A 7,284-nucleotide genomic window follows, 5' to 3' on the forward strand; every position below is an offset into this window, starting at 1 on the left:
TGTGCAGAGACAAGAGGTGACACCATCACAGCCACTAGGGAAAGTCACTCAGGGTCCAGAGACATGAGCACCAAGCCCTGAGACATGTTATTCGTCCTCTCCTCATTGATAGACCCACTTGGGATAAAGGACATGTTATTCCCTCCCCAGGATATGGATTTTTCCCTTTGCTTATCACCTGAAGTTGAGAGTTCAAAGTTTGTTAGAGTCCAAAGGGGCAATAACAATCCCAAGTCTTGTTTGCTGCTTAGCTATAAAGAGCAGGCATGGATGCAGTGTGATAGTGATCAGTAAATGCAACCCATTAGTTGACTCCCCCACAGACATGTTTTGGATGCCAGTTCCCACCCACAGTTCCTGTTTTTAGGAGATTAGAGGCTGATTTGCCAGAGCTGAGAAGCCATGGGCTGTCCCTCGCAGGGCTGGCTGCAGATCAGCAGTGGGTACTTGGACAGAAAACAAGGCAAAGGGAACACCCAAATCCAATACAGGAGAATGGAATCAGATTTGTGTCTTTATTTGATACTCTAATGTTGCATACAACAGGCCATAGAAATTTCTTCTCTTTCACAGAAAATGCATTGTCAACCCCCAAATTTCAATTTGTCATTACTTGTGAATGGTTAACACTACTTTTATCCTAACATGGTGTTAGGGAGGACTAAATATGTGCAATGACCAATAGAATTGTTAAAACCTAGACCAAAAAACCCTCAAACTCCAAAAATATTTTGCAACCGGCAAACAGTAAGAGATTGTTATATTTCTAACACTGCAGGTTTGGGAAAAGAGAGTCTAGAAGGCAGCACTGTATTTTCAGGCAATGCTACCCAATAGGTGCATCTTCTCTGAGAAACTCATTTAAGCTGGCTCTGCCCTGCTGGTCCTGCCCCATGTTCTTAGATGGAGGAGAAGTGAGGAGATCACTTTTCTCATCTGCTTTATGGTTGCACTTCTCCAGGCATTCTCAGATGGTTTCAACACCTGCCTGAATCAAGCAGGAGAGAGAAAAGCAGTGAAAAGCTGCCATCAAATACCTGCGATCACCAGTGGCTTCACAGAAGTCATCCTTCTGTGCTTTTGTCACCTCGATATTACTGCTTCACGAGGCAGCTAATTCACTGTTAGAGCAAGAATGTTTCCCTGTGCAGGAAATCATACCTTTGGCAGCAGTGTAGACTCACTTTCATGTAGCAACTGTGAGATCACATTTTCACATTTATCTGAAAAATGACTTACCTCAAAGTAATGAAGTTGTATCGGTTGCATGGGATTCTCCAGGATAAACTATCACTTCACACAGAATTCATGAGGGAGAAGAAGTGTGTGGGGGAGACTTCACAGTTCCTCTGTCTTGCCAGAAAAGAAAAATAACTTTTTTAATAAAATTTTTCAGTGCTAGAAAAATATTCATGTGTTTTAACCATTTTATGAAGAACAAAAGCCTTCTCAAAAAATCCAATATAATTTATAAGAATAATTTTAAACAAAAGAATTTTAGTCATCTTTCAAGAGAAAAGTTTTCTCTAGAAAAATTATGACCAGCTGTGTGTGAAATAATTGCCTTTCAGGCTGAAACCAGGAAATTTTTTTTTTGATTTAGGATGTTGACTGCTTAATATTGTATAGACTTACTTTGTGACCAGAAGCACAGTGGAAAGGACTGTCTTAATCCACCTGCACACCTCATTTCAATGCAGCAGTTTCATATGTTCATCTATCCAAGCACCTGTTCTCATTTCACTCACTAGAGGTGGGAAATATATGCAGTTGGAGGTAAGGTTTCATTTCACAGAGATGACATTTACTTTTACATTCCTGAAGGCACAATTGTGTAAATCATAGTCAGAATGGAACCAACGCTCACAGAGCTGCTCTGCATGGAATTCTGATGGAGAGGAGATTGAAGCCATGTTTGATGTTGATCTTGATCTGCACCATTTGTTGATGTAGGGCTTTTTTTAAGTGAATGGCACAGGAGAACCCTAACACTTGGAAGGGGCTCTGCCACACTGAGTCTAAATGAGAAATAAGCACAGAAAGGCTCTCTGACTCCCAGCACGGCTTCAAATATAGGGTAGTACAATACCTGCAGTCTTTTCCACAGCCAGCCAAGCTTCAGGAGCACTAAAAGAATTTATAGCCAGCTCAGTTCTACCAGATGTGGTAAATTTACAGTCAACTCAAGTACCAGAGTTAGGATGATTTACCATCAGCTCCCCAGTGTCTGCTGCAACTGAGAACTACATGATTTAAATCAATAAATGTTTGAAGGAATGAGACAATCATAATATCTCCTGAGCTTTATTAGTATCTGTACAGGGAACTGGCAGAAACTCAGCACAAGGCCAGGCGGAACTTGTTAGTGGGGCCTACTACTGCTGTTTGCCCAAACTGCAGTAATTATTAACCATAAGACTAGTAATAAACCAAGCTTATTTATGGCTTCATAGCTTGCTCCTGGCATGGGTCTTAGCAATTTCAAGGCTGAGCTGGCTTGAAAAAGAGGCATTTGGAACTCTAAGAGATTCTTTATAGGTTCTTATTGTTCATAAAGCCCCACATTTGACGCTGATAGGGAGCTGCCAGTAAGCACTGTGGGAACCCTCAGCTGTGTAGGCCTCCCTCCTCACATAGCACTGCTCTTGATATCATCAAAGCCCTGCTCTTGATATCCTCCTGCTGGGCAAATCTGTCTCTGTTTCCCTGTCAATCTATGTTTTCAAGGGCAGGCCTGCTCTTCCATCCAGGACATACTCTATTCCCTCCCCATCAGACTTGGGGTAGTGGTGACACTGACTCAGGCTGCTGTGATAAGGGCTGTGAGAAGCTTTACCAGGGCTGCTTCTCTCTGCTTGGGAGCTGTGCTTAGGCTCAGTTTATGACCTCTGGTCCTTACCTGAGCTGCACTGCAACAGTGCCTGGCCAGGTAACTCACAGAGCTAGGGCTGTTCACTTGGTCTCAGACCTGCCCTGCTGCTCCTGACTTGTCTGGTGGCCAGTGAAAATTCAGAAACAAGGGAAATACTGCAGGAGCCACAGCTGAAACTGGTTTGTGTGAATGTGGGTGAGGATGTTCACAATGGGGACTGGCCTTTGTGAGACTTTTTTACAAAAAAAGGATGGAAACAACCAGGCAATTTCATACAGCCAAGCAGGTAAGTATTGGTTTTATTATACTGCAATGTCACACATGTATGAGAATTCGAAAGTATTGAATTCAAATGCTCAGTGTAAGTCACACCACTTACACTGTTAATATGTTGATTCCAGCTAAACTAAAAAAAAAAAATAAATTAACCCAGACTGAAAGAAAATGGAAGGAATGCAAGTGTTCTTGCACAACAATAAATCAAACCAGAGCTCTGTTATTCTTCTCAGAGTTACAGTGTGGACAAATGGCACTGTCACCAATTAATGCTAATAAAAGGACAACCCCAGCACCCTGAACTAAATTGGAACCATTTGTATGAAATTAAGAGCGCTACCCACATTTCATCTTTTCCAGTATATTAGCACACAAAAACTAATTGGGAATCACCATGATGATAAATATAGCAAACATGAGGAGCTGAATACTTGAAACTTGCAGTTTCAGATGAGCTTTTGCCCCAGGGGACTGGGGCAGCAGTGTAATGTAAGAGATGCAAGGCCCTGAAATTGCCAGTAGCAAAAAATTGGTCTGAGAGGGAACAGGCTCCCCATAAAGGAAAGGTCAGTCTAGAAGTGTATGTTATTTTTTTCTGAGCATGCTTATGAAACACAAAAAGTGAAATATACTAATTTACCAGTTTATGCTGGATATGACTAATTAAGTATGAATATAAGCACCTAAAATTTAATTCTGGTTCACTTAACAATGATAACTTATTTCTTTTGAACATTGCAACTGTTTTCTGTTGCCATAAACTAGAAGTGTGTCCAAAGAAATAAAATTCAATGCTATTGTTTCCCTTGGTAAGGGTGACTTGGTCAAGAGAACAAGCAAATTAACCTATCATGGTTGGATTAACCATGACAGAATGATTTTCCTCTGAAATAGCAGTGATAAATAATTGGTTGTGATGGTGTACTCTTCCCTTTGACTAAATTACTGTCTGTCAGGCAATGTATTAAATAATTAAAAGCACAAGCTGCCAATTATAAATGTCACATGAATGTGTGGAGGTTCTTTTATTTTAGATCAAGCAGTAATACACTCAAGCATCTTTATAGTTTTTTTATGAAACAGCCTTATTAAAGGAACTGCAGTACATTTTCCCCCTTCCATGTGGTGTTTTTGTTTGCCTCTCTCCCTACTACTAGGTGTTTTATTATCCCCCAAAGGGGGTCAGCCAGGTTACAGTTAATTCAGGTGGTTCAAGTGATTCTTTTCCAAATGCTTTTCCAAGTACTTGTCAATACTAAATTTGTTCTGCTATCATGTTGTCCATTCTCTCGGCTTTGTTAGTTTACAGAGATCACATATCCTGAGCCTGAAAACAATGATCTGTAAATCACTGCAGACTCCTCCGTTCTTTGGGCAAAGGCAGCAGGTCCGACTGCTCAGCAACCCGATTTGTAGGGAGCAATTCCTTCCCTTTCACAGCTTCCAAATGAATATAGATCTCAAAGTTGTTCACCCTTCAAAGAACCTTTTCTGTCTTAAATGTGAGGCTTCATGTATGTTGACTTTGCAAGTGCTCACAGCACCACTGCTTGTACTTGCTAGGGAATTTCCTTATTTCCTGTCATTTCCCTCACTGTCTTTGTCCATGCTCCAGCATCTAATGATTGTATATTACCTTACTCCTTGACACAGAAGAAGTGGGCAGTCAAAGGGCAGAACAAAAATACTGCAGACAAATCCATATCACAAAACATTTCCACTAGTGTTTCTTTCTAGTGTGTGGTTGTGATTACACACACATAGGTAAGATGAAAATATTCCTGTGCTGATAAACTAAGAAAACTTTGCTTATTCCACAGTCTTCATACAGGAAATAACAACTACGAGAAGTGTAAAGCATCCCTTTCTGTGGCCCAAATCACAGCCACGAGGATACTGCAGAACTTCCAGCATGCACAGCTCTTTGTTATTGTTCTTTTTACCTCAGAGAATTTCATTGAATTTAGAAAAGGAAGATGAAGGGGAAAAAAAAATCTGATTTTTATTACAGGTTTCATAAAAAACAGCAACAATAATAATGAAATGCTGGGTTTCCTTGACCTTAAGCAGAGGGCAGGAAGGAGGAAGAGAAGTGGCTACAAAGATATTTTCAAGAACCGTGTGCCCTTTGTTTTGTTTCTCCAATGCTGTTCGACAGCCTCCAATGAAACAGGTACATGTCCAAGCTGAAAGCATGTTCCCAGCCTATTATATCAGTGATGAATCACTGCTTACTAAGATGCTACAGGCACTTTTGCTAAGAAACTTGAAATAATTTTTACAATACTTCAAGCATTCAGAGACCTTTAAATAAATTACTGTTTTAGTAAATGTGAGAACACTATACCTCTGTTTGAGGATTGAGGAAACAGAAGTAATCCAAATGAACCTTGGGGAAGGGAGAAGGAAGCCAGCCTGAGGAATGAAAGTCACTTCTGTTGAAGTGGCAGGCAGACTGTGAAATCTCACCTGAGGAGCAGGAAAGACACACTTTTTCTGCTTTATTGCATTCAAATTCTGCAGGAGTAAATCAGTTGAGCTTAAAGTGACTCTGAGCAAGCACGAGTGTGGCAGCCTGTGGTGGATGAATTACAGAAGCCATGAATTCTTCCTTGCTTTGCAATAAGTTGAGGGATTTTTTGTATTTTTTTTTCTTTTTTTTTCTTCTCTATGGACACTTGAAGGACTTTATTTAGAAATCATTTATAAAACATCAAGATTTTTGATTCTGCCAGACCAATTCCCTTAGCTATGTGGACTCAATAACAAATAAGTAGTTTTGAACATTGTTACTAAATTATAAGTGTACATGGATTGTAGTGCTGATCAAGGCACAAAACAGCACAGCCAGCCTTTCTGAAAAAGCATTTTAATGTATTGTTCATGCTTGGATTTCAGAGTTACACTTTATGTCAACAACTACCTCTAAGATAATAACCAAAGAAAGACAAATAGGACTCTAAAATTTGACCAGAACTGCTGCCTGCCATATTCTGAATTTGTGGCATGTGTGCATTGTATAAGGCATCAGCTAACACACCATTTCCCACACCACGCCCTGCTGTAAACAACTGCAGAACACAGTTTTCTTCCACCAGTGAATAACACCTCAATCAACAGCTTTTTTGTCTTTTACATTCAATTCCCTTTAACCCATATTTTCCTTTATAGGCTTCCTAAATACTCCAGAATCTGGAGTAATGTTGGGGGTTTTTCCATAAAATATAACTGAAACAATAATTCTACCTAATATTCTTGCCTCTTTACAAAGTGATGGCCTGTCCAAACAAAATTTGTGGTTAGAAGAGAACTACCTTACTGATTATATCCCCCACCGCAAGAACTTCTTTTTTATATGTAACCAGGTTAAAGCTTTGCAATTTAAAATTGTTTCCCTAAAAGCCTGCCTAATTATTCATAGAAATGAAGGCATGCAGCCTGCAAAATTATTCCAAAAATTCAAGGGCTGCAACCTCAATCTCTGCTCTGTTTATTTATCCTGAGGTAGCACCACCACAGGGATTTTTGAAGTACCTCCAAAAAATTACATGCGCTGATACCTTGCCTTTCCAATATCAAAGATAGAAACAAAAGTTAACTAAAGAGTGTCTACAGACATTTTGAAGTTGCTGCTTTCTCTCCTCCTGGAGTGCTGTATCCAGCTCCGGGGTTACCAGCAGAGGAAGGATGTGGACTTGTGGGGTGAGTTCAGAGGTGATTAGAGGGATTAAGTACCTTTACTATGAGGAAAGGCTGGGAGAATTTGGATTGTTCAGCCTGGAGAAGAGGAGGCTCCAGGGTGACCTAATTGTGGCCTTTCAGTACCTGAAGGGGCTACGAGAAAGATGGAAAGAGAGTATCTACGAGGACACGTAGTGTCAGGACAAGGGGGAATGGTTTTAACCTGAAGGAGGGTAGATTTAGATTAGATATCAGGAAAATATTCTTTATTGTGAGGGTGGTGAGGCCCTGGCACAGGTTGCCCAGAGAACCTGCGGATGCCCCATCCCTGGAAGTGTTTAAGGACAGGTTGGATGGGGCTTGGAGCAACCTGGACTAGTGGAAGGTGTCCCTGCCCATGGCAGTGGGGTTGGAATGAGATGGTCTTTGAGGTCACATCCAACCCAAACCATTCT

At 40.7% G+C, this 7,284-nt stretch overlaps 1 long non-coding RNA gene across 1 annotated transcript; it reads right to left on the reverse strand.

The window, feature by feature from the left end:
- Positions 1 to 458: 458 nt before the first annotated feature.
- Positions 459 to 3,043, reverse strand: LOC116784502. Its single transcript, XR_004356097.1, has 3 exons — positions 2,900 to 3,043; positions 1,240 to 1,353; positions 459 to 988 (listed from the first exon to the last, which is right to left on the reverse strand). It is a non-coding gene; the product is annotated as an uncharacterized LOC116784502 (long non-coding RNA).
- Positions 3,044 to 7,284: the final 4,241 nt, after the last annotated feature.

This window comes from Chiroxiphia lanceolata, chromosome 3 (genome assembly GCF_009829145.1).
Source record: "Chiroxiphia lanceolata isolate bChiLan1 chromosome 3, bChiLan1.pri, whole genome shotgun sequence".
In the NCBI taxonomy this organism is placed as follows: domain Eukaryota; kingdom Metazoa; phylum Chordata; class Aves; order Passeriformes; family Pipridae; genus Chiroxiphia; species Chiroxiphia lanceolata.